This window comes from Etheostoma cragini, chromosome 9 (assembly GCF_013103735.1).
Source record: "Etheostoma cragini isolate CJK2018 chromosome 9, CSU_Ecrag_1.0, whole genome shotgun sequence".
NCBI classification, from domain to species: Eukaryota; Metazoa; Chordata; class Actinopteri; order Perciformes; family Percidae; genus Etheostoma; species Etheostoma cragini.
This window is the reverse complement of record NC_048415.1, coordinates 15,399,997-15,416,624: the sequence shown is the minus strand read 5'-3', so window position 1 is coordinate 15,416,624 and position 16,628 is coordinate 15,399,997. Positions and strand designations below refer to the sequence as shown.

Sequence of the window (16,628 nt, the reverse complement as noted above, 5' to 3'; positions counted from 1 at the left end):
CCCCCCCCCCCCCCCCCCCCCCCCCCCCCCCCCCCCCATCCACTTTCTAGCCCTTATTGCAATTCACAATATTAGTCTGCAAGGTAAAGACAGCAGGCATCTGCTTGCCCTGTATCTCAAACCCATTAGGTTGCTATCATGCTTGGAGCAGGCATGTGAACATATGATATATAAATACATCTTCTCCTCTGAGGTGCAGGTCTGCACAGATGGGGGAGCATTTTGACAGAAGTCAGCTTATCAGGCCTTCCTTATCTCCCTCAGACAGTGTGTAAAAAGCAGAGAAGCAAAAGAGAGAGAGAGAAAGAGAGAGAGAGAGACAGGTCAAAAAGCCACAGGATTGTTGGTTGTGTCAGATTCACAGCCCTGCAAGGGTCATCTTGTCACCAAGCACACAGCTGGGGGAATTACCTTAAACAGGAGACCCAAAGTTGACTTACATTGTCTGCTTCTTTTCCCTCTGACCGCAAACTAAACTAGCGTTGGCTACTTTTTGTGCACCTTACATTTGCTTTTTGTTTAGTTTTATAAAAAAGAACACCTACTGTAGCATGCTTTGAAATCATCTACAATGCACTTCTTTATTAAAGGAGAATTTTGGTCAATTCCAGCACATAGCTTTGTTGTTTGTAAATTTGGAGTGCTGTCAGTAGCAAAAAAAACAAAAACACCCGGTGCTGCCTACACTGAGTTATCCTCCTGCTAGCGTTAGCTAGCTATGTTATAAACGTGTGTGTAAACACAGTGAATCTGATTGCTGTAGATTTGACAGAAATGCATAAAGTTGTGCTAATTCAGCTGTGTTTAGTTCCTGCGTTGAGACGGCAGTTGAGCTTAGGGATGGTCTACAAACTACAACACAGAAAAGAGATAAAACAAAAATATGTAGGCTATCAATTTAATGATTAAATGAGGTATTGTCTCCATACTCACCTCACTTATAACTTGTCTCCTGCTAGTTTTACTACAGCACTTACTTTAAAAAAATAAGCATATTCTTATTTTTGAAAATGTGTTTGTGTCTCTTTATAAATTCGTCCGGAAGCACTCCTTGCAGTATCAACACAGGAACTAAATACAACTAAATTAGCCAAACTTTATGCATTTCTTTCACATCTACAGCAGTCAGATTCACTGTGTTGACTCAGAAGGAATCATTGCACATGGGTAGGCACTTTTTACGACATTTTGAACATGTTTAGAGGCTAAAAACATGTTTAAAACTCGCCCTGTTAAAGCCTGTTGGGTGCTAACTCTAGCAGGAGGACAACACGGTGTGGGGAGCACTAATTGTGTTGTTGTTTTTCTCTCTACTGAAAGCATCCAAATTTACAAACAACAGAGCTACGTACTGGAATAAACCGGAATTCTCTCTCTTAATAACACCTTTTCTAGGCAACACATTCACAACAATACAGCTCCTGTAAGCTAACACATGCTCATTATGCTATTTTACAATATTAAAAATGCAACACGAACGGTGTAACTTCATGGTGAAAAGTCAAAATTATAAAAACAAATGACCCTGATAGTAAGAATGACTTCTAAAATTGCTGACTGCAGCTATTACATCCCAGCCATATTTGGTCCATTAAGCTGGGAAGGTGAGAGCTTGAGTTCAAAACTGGCGCAATGATCTCAATGAGCAAGCTGCCAAAGGTCACTTTCATAAAGCCGCTGTGGGAGCTCATCCAGTGCAAGTGAAAGCAAAATGTCTTGCCACTATTAATAAGTACAAAACATGAAGCCCCTAGACACTTGCAAGTGAATCACAAAACAAGCCTGTATCGGTCAATAGCATTACCAAGATACTAATGTTGACAGTAAAGACAAACCCATGTGAATGTTGATTTGGTCAATTGAATGACAATAAAGCAGATATGCTGTATACTGTATATATAAAGATTAATTTATAATATAAAATATATATTTTGGATGGTAATCTGGGTATCTTGTATTCATCCAAGAAAATACCTGGAAAGTCTGCTGTCAAGAATTAAAAGTGAGATGTCATTATTGCATGACTGGTAGGAAGATAAGGACCATGGGTATCCATCAATAAAACATCACAGGTCTCAGAGGGCTGAGTGAGGGGTCTAGGTTGGAAATCAACTAACCTGAACTTACCTGTGACTGAAAACAAAGTTGAGGACTCCGTTCAGCAGGTAACTAGTCACCTAGGGGGCTGATTTATTTTCCAGAGGGCTGATTTATTTTGTGCTTATATCTGAAAAGAACCTTCCATCTGGAAGAAGAAAAAACCAGCAACACTGTAATTAAATTGCAATTACCACCTCTCCTCTTCCAGTTACACAGAAATCCCTGAGAAGTCTTTCCATCTGTGCTATACACAGTCTCAAAACACGCGTGCACACACAGAAGCACATATACAGTAACCGCGCACACACACACACACACACACACACAAACTCAATTCCTCAATTCTCAGTCCTTGCAGTTCTAGCTCACCGCCCCTGTCAGCACTCCATGACAACACACCACTGTCTTACAGCTTCTAAATCTGCTCTTCAACTCAGCTTACAGTGCAAAGCCTATCTGTTTCTGCACAAATAACCTTCTCATCCTCTTGCACAGTCTCCTCCATCTCACCATGGGCCCTTCAATCCTACAATCCTTCAAACCCTCCTTGTGCCAAGAGTTGTGATTCTGGATTGTGAATTCTGTTACTCTAGTTAAACGCTATAACTAATAATACATAATAAATATGTCTGTGTATCCAACACTCACTGAGTGCCAACAAAACTTTGTTCATAACAGAGTATCGAGTGCCAAGTACTGTAAATTGGCAACAATTGTCGGTTCAAATTCAAGTCTTTTTTACTTGTTTGTTTTATCTGATACTGTAAAACCATTTTTATACTCATCACAGTCAGGTTTAAAAAAGAACTTTGTCGGGATCTGTACCAAACCTCAGGTATCGTACCAAAACAATCAAATGATACCAAGACCTTGTGATAGACTTTTGAAGCATCACTTTACATGTAATTGTCTGTTATGAACTAATATGTGATCTTTTGAAGTTCAAACATTGCTTTAAACACGTAACATGGGAATACGTTACCAATACGTAAACTTTTTTAAAGAAAAACACTGAACAGAAAAAGAGGAATCTCACAGATCGAGTCACAAGACATGAAAAGTGGCGTGTGTATCAGTGCACATGTGTGTTGGGGGATTGGTATTGAGCAGTGCCTCTAGATATGAAGCCTTAATTACTTCTGACTAAAACTGCAATTAAAATATATCACAGCTGTAGCATTTACCTGTGTGTGTTGCGCTGTGTGTGTGTGTGTGTGTGTGTGTGTGTGTGTGTTTTATATGCCTGTGCACGAGTTGGTACATGTGTTTGTGTATGTGTACATGCGCCACTGCATTGGGACCTCAGTGAGTGCCACAGATAAATCACCTCAACACTCTGCTCGCCAGAACAGGGCCATGATGGGGGGGGGGGGGGGGGGGGGGGGGGGGGGGGGGAGATGAGGGTTCGAAGAGAGATTAGAGAGAGCTTCAGAGGGAAAGAGAGATGTGGTGCAGTAAAAGGAATACAAGGGAGGGACAGAAGATACCTTCATGCATGCCCTAATAACAGGTAAACATGTACAGCTTGCAGAAATAAAGTTAGTATACAAAAGAGATTGTTTTAACAGAACACCAAAACTCTGAAATCTTAACTGAGATTATCCACTTATCTGAGCCATTTGTTTCTTTCTACACTGTGCTCTACTGTACCAAAGTGCAGACAGTTATTAGACTATTTCTGTGTACCTCAAACAGGAGCAGAAGTATGAGTCAGACGACATATGCACCATGCAGTCATGAACCACACTTTCATCGCAGTAGACTGGGTATGTGAAGGCATGGAGAGAGGGGATGGAAGAGGTGTGATGACAAATAGTGGGCAGTTGAAGCCATCGGGGTTAAACACAATTGTTGTTGCAGAAAGAGGACATTATTGGAAATGACTTTGCCACCGTGGGCACCCCTGATGAATAGCTTTTTTTCTACATCTCTCAGGCTAGCAAAGATATCCCTCTGCTCCCCCTCTGCACACATACATACACAAATACACACAGACACACTTAAGTGGAGAGGGATCTGCAATAACCCGGGGGAATTAAGTAGGTGTCAACACAGGCATTGCTCAGTGAATCAGGGTGCAGCAGGTGCCGTAGCTAAAGGGTGAGGTGCTGGTCACAATGCAGATGCACTACAATGAGTATGCATAACTATAACGGCTGATCATCGCCAGGAAGTCTGTTAAAAGTCACTCTAGTAATCACACTTCTGCATGCCCCAGCCCACCTTATCAGTGCATCCCCAATAACAAGACAGGAAGAGCTATTTGTTTTCTGAGTCCATTTTACACCCTGCTCTAGGGACATGCACCCCTCTGTTGCTGGCGAATGAGATAGCCTTTCACTGGGCTGTATAACCTTTACGAGCTTCCCTAACAGACAAGACAATGTGCACACTTGAACAAAAACACTACTGAATTGAAATAATGTTCTAGTACCACATAGGCCAGATGTGTTTGTGGCGCGGAGTTGAGACGGAGCAGCTGAGTTTCATAAATTACATAAATTAATCAAAACAATGAAACATGTCGCAACCATGTGACACCTGCTTGGACTTAACGAAAACAAAGCTTTTATCTGAGTAAACCGCGCATGGAGGAAGAAAAAAAAGATCTTTGATTTTGGGACAGGGCAGACATATTGATTTTCTTGACATTGGGCTCTCCTAAGCATTAGAGGTCTCTTTTCCTCTCAACTCTGATTATCCATGTGTGGTGTAAGCCGGGCTTTTTAATCTTATCTGTAAAGATAAAATAATGGTAAGGAACCATATGCTACTATAATGGGAGAGCACCTCTAGCTAGCTATTAAGTTCTTATCGGGGTCCATGGAGAGGGCTGTAGAACGTATTGGAATGCAAAGCGCTCAATAGAACAATACAATATGCAAGATATTATCCCTTTAAACAAAGACAGCTGAAGGGTGATCTTTTTTATCACTAGATCTGTATCCCTACCAGGTTAAAATGTGCTAATGGAGCTTTTCAAAAAGGACCGAGATCTTATAATTAACATTTACAATATATCAATTTAAAAACAGGAAGAAGGAATTAAATTAAATACCTGCAGAGTAAAAAAAGGGAGTTGAGAGATCAGTGGCTTATGATTCTACAGTTATCAGCCAGTTACTTTTTCAGTCAGAATCTCCATACACAGCTCCACCCAGAGCTTCAGCTTTTCTGGCCTCATCCATCAGAGTGAACCGTTGCTGCACTGGTCGCTGCAGTTGCGGCATCTCTTTAGGCTACTACTGTACCTTCATCAGGGTGGAGCTATCACTGGTGGGCTGCGCCCATGAGGATGAGAATCACTTAACGTTCCACTTTAAAACCATTTCTCAACACAGCTGAGGGTGTATGGAAGGACCGTTTTTTAAATGCAGTGATACATTGTGCAGTGCTCATCAGAGAGCTGTCCGGGCAGGCTTTATTATTCAAAACTTTGTCACATAGCATGAACTGCATTCAAAGGTAGGTTTATCTCCGCCAGGATAATAATGATAGGTAATGTAGCGCTGTGCAGTTGGGTTGAGGCGTTGTATGTAGGCTTATATGGCTATATGTATTTCATAAAATCAGAAAGATAAAATCAAGTTGCAGCTACTTTCCTCGGAGCTATGTTCCCCCAGCAGGGCTCCTGCCCGGCAGTCTAAATCAAGACAGAGCTGTTGTCAACCATGTGGAGGGGACAGGGAGCGTGTTAGCTACACCCGATTAAATTAAGCTGAATCCCCCAAAGATCCACATTCAGGCAGGATTCAGATCAACGTTGAGACGACAAGCAGTGCTGTATTGATTTCTCCCAGTTTCCCAATCATATTACTCTTCTTCTGCCGGTTAATTCAATTCCCTTACAGACAGTTCACAATTCAGTTCATAATTACGGTGATACCAAATTACAATGTATCTTGCCAACGAAATTGGATTAGGGGCTTCAAACGGCGCTGTTTGATTACATCAAATACGTATTGTTGGGTGGGACGTGACAAAGTGTTTGCTCACAGAGGCATATTGTGTCGAACCAACCCAGCTGGGGTAGTAATGTAACTACAACTGTTCTCACAAATCAGATTGATGTCATGCATAAATTAAGTTTTTGCATTAAGACTCCTGAATACGTTTTCAAAACTCAATTTGTTAATCGAAACACCCCCCCTCCCCCCAAAAAATAAACTTTAATTTTCCATTCTACATGCCTAGATCTATTTCTTTATCCTCAAGAGACAGTATTATGTGTCATGTAGGTCCATTTCTGGCTTTCACCTGAAAGTCATGGTAAAGGGCAGATGGCTCTGTTCTGACAAGGAGCTAAGCGTGCAGCATGGATTTGTTTACTAATAGCTGATGGAAACCCTAGAGCACCTCTCCTCTTTACCAACAGCCATTGGGAGATGAATAATTAATGGCTTTTTAGCTCTCTTTTTTTAGCTAGAAAAGGATTACTGAAAGTCTATTCAGTAATGTAATACAAACACTTTTTTAAAAGTCTTTTCATGCCTGCTACAGCGCTAGATCCAGAAATCCTCTCCTTCTCCTTCTCTCTAAGGCATGATAGGAAGCTGTGCAGACTTTGGGGTTGTGATAAGGTGGTACATGAGGAAGCTGTGATTTACATTTGGTATCTACTTTAACTGTAAACATGGCAAATTAACATTTTCACTGTTTGCTTGCTATGACTCTAAAATCTGCCCTTTTCCAAAGAGGTTTCACATTTGTAAAACATACTACCTCAAAAAAAAGTATGTTAGTTACGCAAATGGTAAGGCAGTTTTGCAAACAACTAAAATTGGTTTTAAGTCTCTTAGCATTATTTAATCACAGAAACAGCACTTAATACTATCTGGCAAACATCACTTTGCTTACACACACACTAAAAGACGGGCAACGTACTAGAGATAATTTAATTTTCAGATAAACCCAAAAAGCAGGAACAAAGATCTTGCACAGAAAACAGAACACTTTAATCTTTCTTCCCTTAAGGCTAGAGCAAAAAAGAGAGAGACAGGGGGATAGAGAGATGAAGCAAGAGAGAGAGACTGATGGAGACATTGATATAATTGAATGAGACTTATTCTCAGCACCCACCCAGCCCTTTGTCCACCTGTAGGCAGCCCTGGACCCACCACATGCACCCAACAACAACAGACACACACACACACACAGACACACACACACACACACACACACACACACACGAACATCTGGAGTGTGCACCAGTGGACCTAACCTAGTGCCAACCTGCCTAATAGCCTATGGAGTCAATTATAAGAGGGGAGAAATGTTCTGGCTTAATCACTAATGGTGCCATCTGGATAATGGCAGATTTCAGAGAGGAACTTTTGCTTCTTCCTCTTACCTGGTCATCTGGGGATGTCTCATCTGATTATTGGCCTGTTTGGGAGCAATGGAGTAGAACTAAAGAGACTAAACAGTTTTTCATGTTTTAATGAAGTTTCTTTTTTCAAATCCCAACTACTTAACAACAGCAATGTGGGACTCTTTTGTGTGTGTTTAAAAAAGTCACCATTTAATCTCTATTTCTACATAAAAACAGAAGGTGACCTCTGTGAATCACTTTGTTTAAAATAATTTTAACAGAAAATATATTGCTGTCTGTTTTTGTGTATGTGGTGTAATTAATTATCTGACCCACCATTTCGTTTTCAACAAGAAAGTACCGGCAGCTGTTCTTTTCAAAGAATGTTGATTGAAAGAACAACTGAATTGTTTTTCTTTCTTTTTTTGTTAAAATTCTGAACTTTCTCACAACTGTCTGTGTTGTGGCATTTTAACTCAACACAAAAACTCTATTGCCCAGAGCACATTGCAGCAGTATCAATTTCCTCTCTACAGCAGGTGATATTTTAACAAATGTGCTCCAGCAGCAGCCAGTACAGCTGAGGGCCAGAGAGGTGCAGGGTTATATATCGCGACCTGGGGGGAATGATGGCAGGGGCAACGGGCAGCCGGCTAGGAAGACAGGGAAGAGATGAGAAGACGCAGAGATTGTCCTAAAACACAGGGGACTGGAGGGAGTCCAGAGGCATAGGGCGGAGGAAGAGAGTGGGATGGTTGGGGAGTAGATAGATTGAAAAACACATTTACTTAGCGTCTGGCATAGCACCGCTCACAAATCCAGCTTGGCATGAAGGACAATTTGGAACCAAAACAGGCAGCCCCTCTAAATAAAGGCCATCAAAGGGAGAGAGAGAGAATGAAAGAGAATTAACTAGATGTGAAGGTGTAACTACAGTTCAGGTTAATATTTCTAATTCAACATTTATTATAAATACAATACCCTGCATTTATAGCCTCGGGCCTGAAAAAAATTAATCCTTTGTTGAGTGTTTTTAATACTCTGCTTTTCAATAATAAACTGTAAATGAAGGTGGGGAAAAAAATACTTGAATGTATGTGTAAACCAGACTACAGGCTACAATTAGAACATGATGATGAAATTCTCGTCTGTGGTTTTGTTGCTACCATGAGTCAAGACATAAAAGCACAGCACCATGATTAAGGAACATCCGGTGCTTAATTGCACAATGTCAGGACTCCATCAGAGTTTTTTTTTTTTTTTAAACAGCCATATAAGTGGTGGGAGTTCTTATTGAAATTGGGAACCTAATGTGGCCAGATGGAGGCAGCACACAAGCTTACATATGTTGTGATGACTGTAGTGATTTAGTATGGGAAATGACTGAACAAGCATGTTCACAAGAAGTGGGGCTTAACTATGGCACAGTGCCTTGTATCACACTGGCTTTTATTAATGGCTCACACACACACCACAAACAAGAAGGCACAACGTTAAAAGTGCAACATAATTAGGCTTCAGCAGCAGCACAAAAGTCAATCTAAAAACTCCATGCACCTTGTTCTGCAGCTAACTCAACCAACACGTAACACATGCCACCACTTTAATTTAAAGCCTTGACACTGGCTGGAGAGCTGTGACTGCGAGGTGAAACAAATGTGCATTTGATTTGTTATTATTTGTACTGGAAGGGGTTAAAGAAATAAGCGCGGGGGCTAACGGCACTCTGACAAATGGAGAACAGGGTATATGAACCATGAAATGAACACTATGGCAATTGGAAGGCAGGAGGCTTTCAGCACCATGGTCAGCAACAAAGTGCCTGCAACAGCTCACTGCTTGAGCGATGGTATTCACAAGGCTAAAAGAGCTGGGGAGAACAACAGAGGACAAAAAAGGCAGAGCATTGTGGGAAAGAAGAGAAGGGGAAAAACAACAACAAAGCATGGGAAAAAATGAGGATAGGATGATAAAAAAGATGCAATTTTTAGTTTGTTGGCCAAGTTTGAAAAGCAACAGGGAGGAACACACAGTCAGCAAGATCAATAACAATAAAAGTGAATGGATTATTTTAAGACAGAATAGAGTCAAATAAAATAGAAAGATTTCGTTGAAAACAAGGTCAATACAAGGTATGTCTTTTTTTTCTCCCAGAGTCTGTAAAAGTAGCTGTCCTTGCAGCTGTCAGCCTGTCTGTCTCCAGGTAAGGTGTGCAGGAGTTTATCAGGGCAGAGCAGAAGGCAGAGCTCTGATAAAGTTAGAAGGAGAAAATAACCTCCACCACCTGGCTCCCCCCGCTGCTTGTGAATGTGGCTTTTTCTCATTAATTGTTGTTGTGGTGCGGTATACAGCCATTAAACAGTAAATAAGTCATTAACTATGCTGGCTGCCAGTGTGCCCTGGGCCAGGACCTGCATTTGTTGCAGAGAAATGGAAGTGGTGGGCCCTGCAGGCACAGAGGCCGAGGTTAATGCAGTTAGGTTGATGACGGACAGCTGGGGCTCTACTGCACCAGCAACTCACCAACACACACACACACACACACACACACACAAACAAACAAACACCTACATTATAACTATTTGTTTCCAACAGATGAAAAAAAGTAAGACTTCCAGACAATCACTTGAACGCTTATATTCATATAATTAAATATTGGTTATGATTTGTGAGCATGCAAGTTAGGAGCTAATAGCAAAGCATTGTAAAAGCTTGCGGAATCCATTTTTCTAACCCCAAAATAAAAGAAGTAAATACTCCATCTTGATTATTTAACAAGAGCAGCCAAAATAGGACTTCGAAAATACTCTGCGCTGCATGGAAAGAACATCCATGTAACCCAACAGGTTTATGGCCTCAAAGGTCTAACAAAACAAAACATGCTGTTCCTATGTCTCAACGGAAACAAAGTCTTCCATGGTGGATTACATCGTGTTTTACCATCCACTTAAAAAGGGAAATCGTCCACTGTGACATTAAATCCCACCCTAACATCCTTTTTAATGTGGAAGCGAATCAGACTGTGAAAGGTGAGTAAGGTCATTGGATCTTAAATAACTGTTAGGTATAACAATATAGACATTTAAAAACTAAAAAAGCAAATGCAATTAATTTGCCAGTTTACTACACATAAAGTGTATAATACTCTGTTTGATTTAAAAGTATAAACTTGGTTATAATGACTTTTAATCCCAGGATGACCTTCCTGCTTTGACACAGAACCAGGTACTTGAGAATATAAATTAGCATTGTTATTGGCAAATATCAGACAAAAAAATGATGACATAATCTGTGAGTGCTGAATGAATTCAATGTCAATAGGATGTGATTTCACATTTTCTTTACAAAGCATTTTTACATTGTGGCCAAAGAACCCGACACACGCAGAAAATACCAGCCAATACTGAAATGCTGCAACACACACACAACGGAATAAGGTATAACACAGCAGAACTATTGTTATGGATATCACTGGCGGACTGCATCCAATTTCATTTTGAGGGAAAAACCTAAAGGCAGACCAGTCAGTGAGTTATTTAAATTAGCTACGAATAATTTTCCCTGTGCAGCTCTAAGTCAAGGGTGATTGGGGCTAATTATCTTATATGGTTATTAAACAATCTGGGGATTTTATTGTGTTTTATGTTTGACTGAACACTGTAGTTGAGCCATTTAATATAATTTTACTTACACTTAACATGATCAGTTTTTGTAGCAGGACACACTAAAACGCTTGGATGTATGATGACATAAAATCCAGATGAAAATCAGTTTAAACCAATTTATCTGATATTTTATTTATCTCTGTAGTAACAATGAGCCTTAACAAAGTCTAAACAAAATCCACTACAAAGTTATATCGGCCCACACCCCTTCACAACTCTTGAAATCCCCAAAAATGTCAAGCAAACCTTGCCAGACCACACAGTGAGTAAACTGAAATGTGTAAGAAGGCTTTCCAAAGCTAGTGATCAAACATCTCTGCTGCTGCTGATAAAATGAGGAGTCAAAATAAATATCTTGTGTGTGTGGGCTGGGTGGAAAAAAACAATCTTTAAAATCCACATGTTTTGGCTGAAAAAATATGGTGTCAAAACCAAAAGACAAAAAAAAAGGCGAGACGTCAAAATGAAAACATCCCTTCCTATCACTCAGTATCAGTGAACGATGGGGGCTGGTGTTATTCTAATAGGACTGTAATTAAAGCCTCCATCTCATCTCTCTCTCTGTCTAAACACACACACATGCAGGGAAGCACACAAAGGCTTTGTTCCTCCCACCCAACTCTAGTCCGTCAAGGGTTGCGTTTTGTGGAGGGGGGGGGGGGGGGGAATATAAAATCATTCTTAATTACACATTTGTCACATAAAAAGCATTCTGCCTACTTTGTATGAGCTCTAGAAGTCTGATTAATTCAGCAGTCCTCACATTCCAACTGCTCATTATACACAAAACTTCCACTCTTCTCTGTCTTTTTTATCTATGTCTTCCCCCATTTCATTTTCTTCCCTCATTCCTTTGGTCCTTGACATTTCAGGCTTCTCATTCAAGTGTACCGATGTATGCTTGCCAGATCCAGTAGCCACAGAAGCCAGCTTTTCCTTGGGGATTCAGGGTTTGACAGCACACATAGGCTGTCAGTGTTCTATGTTGGCTAACGATGATATGCCAATTAAAGTAGAGGGGAACATGCTGTTTTTGCTATTTTCGTACTACTCTCTTGCAATTAACAATACCCAGATCCATGTTTTATCTGAAAGAAGAGCCAAATTCATCATATAAAACTATTTTTACACATTGAGCTTTGCTCCTATGAGTGGGCTTGCCCACAAACACAAAAATATGTTCTATGCATTGTAGTCCAACCAGTTGAATAATCATGGCACAATGCTGACATTATAACGTTAAATAAATGATTTGTTTATCTTATGTTCATTTTAGGGGCTTTTGAAGCTCGTGCAATAAAATGTATCTATACTTCGTAAATTTAATTACACAAAGTATCAGAAATCTAAAGAAAAACTGTGAGAAAAAAATGAAAATCTAAAAAAACAATGTAAACAGAGCACTGTATGTGATAATAATGTGTCTACATCCCACACAAGTGGAGAGACCCTCCTTTGAGCCTTATGAATTTCAATAAGAGATACAACCACAAGACCATATTGTCCACGAGCACTGCGGTCTTGAGAAAATCTCAGTCTCACTTTTGTTGTGAAACAGTGTTCATTTGTCTGAGCTATTTCCATCTCTGATTCCTTTGTGAGCTTACAGGAAAGCACAGGTCCGCTGCATCCCTTGAGATGCTAAATCGCAACATCACAAAGACAAACATCTGTTTACTCTCAAACACTCTCTAGCAGAGCTGCTGCCATGGTGGAGATATCACACATGGAGGTGTCTATCACACTGTGATCCCCATACTAAATCGTGTTTTAGAGAGATACCCTATAAAGTTTACTTTTCTTAAATTGTCTGGGCTACCTTACCGGGATAGTCAGATAGTCATAGTTTACAGGTGAGCCAAGCTGAGCCTTTATGGGACCACATTTAGCATACAGGGACCTGTTTTCATACCAGTGCAGATCGACCACCAGCAAAATCCCACTTTATCTTTTGTTGGGCAAAAATCGATTTTCTTGCACCTTCTTCTATTTGGAATTGTTTTGGCTCGCCATGAAATTGCTTTCACTGAAAAGTGCAATAAGCACTATAGAGAGATGTGTCAATAAAAATCAGGTGTGGCAGTGCAGTTTTGGTGTTAAATAACTGATCCCTAGCATACCCTGACCAGGTTTTAGAGCTGTCTTAGTTTTTCCCTGTTTTGTCTTAAAGGGACAGTTTACCCCCAAATTTACCTCCTTAACTGTAGTGCTATCTTTCAGTCTAGATTGTTTTGATATACGTTGCCCAGTGTTGGAGCTATTGCCCTAAATCTGATTTCCACTAACTGTGTTGTGTTGACTTCAGGCCTGTCTCTGCCCATTATGACATTATCAAGGTGTAGTGCAGGGAGATATGAACCGCTGTGAACAAGGAGTGTTTTATTTTGAAAATTAACAAATGTCTAATTCTGTTTCTGCGCTCAACTTCCTGTCTCGCATAATCTGCACCGTGCTAAATTGCTGCGGAGCTCTCCGGCATCCGGCAAAAATAGAAGCTCTGCGTATCTGCTCCAGAGAGCAGCGGATTGCTGGAGATGGGACGGAGTCAGAACGCAGCTGCTCCGCAGTCAGTAAAAAAATACACACGTTGACTTTAATGGCAACCTATTGACTCAACCGTAGTTCCGCAGTTGGTGGAAATCAGGGGTTGGAGATGTCTGCCTTGTTTTGAATATAACGGAACTAGATGGCAATGTATCTTTCCAGAACTTGACCCAGTTATATAATCTACAGACCTGGTTATAAGCATTTTCATGTAGAAACTATTATTTTGCACATACCCCAAAATAACCTACACAATCACACAGACTTCTTACACCTAGTTTATGCCAGCCTTCTGAATTTTCTAACCAATAGACGAGTTGACCTGGACATCAAAAATGTAACACATGCCAAAATGCAATAATCATGTGATCATTCAAGAAACGATCTTCTAAATCTGGTAGACTGGACTAAGTTTTTGGTTTACCATATTTGTGCAGTTATTCAAATGCAGAAACAATGCTGATACACATTGCAAGTTGAAGTAAACCTTTCAAAGTAAAAGGAATTCTACTGGTGGAAATGATTCACTTTGCAGTACACTGATTTTATTGTGCGTGTGTGTGCTGGTGTGCTCAACCATAGCCGGTTACCACCATTGAGACATAAAACATTCACAGCAGATGTGACCAAGGCATCACAGAACAGGAAGTTGGATCCCCCAGGGGCTCTGATACACACACACACACACACACACGCACACACACACACTTGAGCCAACCAGCTTTAATAAATGCTGTTTTCTTTTATTGACATTCAGCTTCTGAATATATAACTGCAGGCACCAAAAATGGACAGAACACACAGACGTGCATGCACACGCACGCACGACACGCACGCACACGCACGCACACGCACACGCACGCACACACACACACACACACACACACACACACACACACACACACACACACACACACACTTGAGACCACAGTCTTGATTTATGGTAGTGCACAGTGCTGACACCACCTACCCCAGGTGCTGCCAAGAGATAGAGCTCTGCGTGAGCTGCAACCCATCACACATAGACACACATACTGTACTCTAGCTCCAAGGCCAACAAATTATATGATACTATGAGTGTATTAGTGATGGAGCATGTACACACTTGCCACTAGAATAGCTATAAATGTCTCAACTCATAGCATGCTTTTTGGGCCGGCATGCCACCAGCAGCTAGCCCCCCACCCAGTGTCACTAACAGCACATAGAGTAAATTAGCCCAACTGGCTTGACCTAACCACATGAGGTGTGAGCACAGTCTGAAAGAGTCTCCCTCCAAAAACCTGCAACATCAAATCCGAACTAAAACAATCCTCAACAGCTAACACTCCCTGCCTCTTGGCTTCCGGCCTCACACACTCAAATCCACAGTTACAACAAAACTAGTGAGACAGAATATTTTACATCATTATTAAGTACATTTATAATGTACTGCCTAGAGAAAGGGAAACATTTCATTGATTAGAATAAGAAAGAACCAACTCTATGTCAATTAAACTGCAAAACTTGCTTTCTTGTCTCCCTGGAATCAAAGGGACTTTTGCATTTTAGCTTTCGCTTTCACTGCACATCTTATTGTGAACTAAGAAATGTTATTCCAGTGACTAAACGAGCAGCTCAATTAGACCAATCTATGGCAGCAGGTTCTGACATTTACTTTATGCTATCAGCTCAGGCTGGAGCCAGACTTTTGGTTCTGCTTTGGGTCCACCAATCCTGCTTCTCCGCTCTTGGGTAAAATCAAGATCAACCATGGTGGAAGATGGAGCAGGGGCCTCTTGCTCCACACTGATGAACAGTGTAGTATGCACATTTCTGCATGCTGCACTGCAGGGTTGTGTAAGCCTGTCAAGCTGTTAGAGCCCATGCTCATAGAACTAAGGCTACAATGCATCTAACCCCAATACTGTGTGTGGATAACCCCAGCTCATACCTCTCCATTATGACTTTCAAACACATGCACAATTAATTTCTGACGAGGATGTATTCATCCCCTGTAGCGTGTGTTACATTATACAGTAGAGTTATACATACTAATCTAGTCTGTCTGTTGATTTGATTACATGAACATTAATTAGAGCCAGCAGCATTGAAATCTAATCAGTTACCCGGTTGGGCCGAGCTCTAGTTGGGTAGATGAAACCTTCAAGACTATGGCAGAATAGTCAGTTGTCATTGCTGACTAAAGACAGAGACACAGGGTATCTGAATGAGTCATGTTGTACCGTAAGATGTGTGACATATAATGGAAAGCTCAGATAGGAGCTCAGTCCGCAGTGAGACTAACTTGGTGGACATAGTTAAACGTAGTTTTCAGGATAACTACCCTACAATCCCTGGAGCATATCACGTTTGATATAAGTTTTATTGGTGTGGCGTGTCAGTCACCATACTGTGGCCTACGTTGGAATGGAGCTTACAGCCTCTAGCCCAAATGGCAGGCACTACAATCCTGACAAATACTGCCAGCCTGCAAGGAAATGGAAAAGGTAGATTGTATTCTCTGTTTATTGAAGACGTGTATCAATCACAGGCTGTGGCAAAGATAGCTCATAGAACATTCAGTGTAGATTCAGAAGCAATATGAGCCATTTATCAATAGCAATAAATCAAAGAGAATTTCACTAGTTTAATAATAACTCGCTACCACTCCTCTTATCTAATCTCACTCTATATTTGTTTTCTCACAACAAATTTGGATTCTCCTCTTGAAATACTCCTTTCTATTCGTAGTTTTGCAACATAGCAAGCAATAAATTGTTGCTCTCAGCAATTTCATACTTGTGAAAAGGTTATGTAGCAAAAAACAGAGAGATAGATAGATAGATAGATAGATAGATAGATAGATAGATAGAAAAGAAAGACATTGCAGGCGCCTTCTCATCAGATGGTGCATATTAGAATAGTAGCTCGTCAGCAGCCTCCCAAAACAATAAAACAGCAGTCGACAGACAGCTTAGCCCATCAGCACACTGTTAAATTACAGCCATCAGCAACCCCCCCCCCCC

General features: G+C 40.8%; 1 protein-coding gene and 1 long non-coding RNA gene across 2 annotated transcripts in view; both read right to left on the bottom strand.

Moving 5' to 3' along the window:
* The window catches only part of agbl4 (ATP/GTP binding protein-like 4), a 262,269-nt gene that overhangs the window by 209,068 nt on the left and 36,573 nt on the right, over positions 1-16,628 (bottom strand). The gene's annotated exons all lie outside the window — the stretch shown is intronic.
* Positions 1-16,628, bottom strand: part of LOC117950733 — a 21,610-nt gene that overhangs the window by 2,364 nt on the left and 2,618 nt on the right. The window contains exon 2 of the long non-coding RNA XR_004657982.1: positions 1,387-1,391. This is a non-coding gene — a long non-coding RNA (uncharacterized LOC117950733). The remainder of the gene's footprint in view (positions 1-1,386; positions 1,392-16,628) is intronic.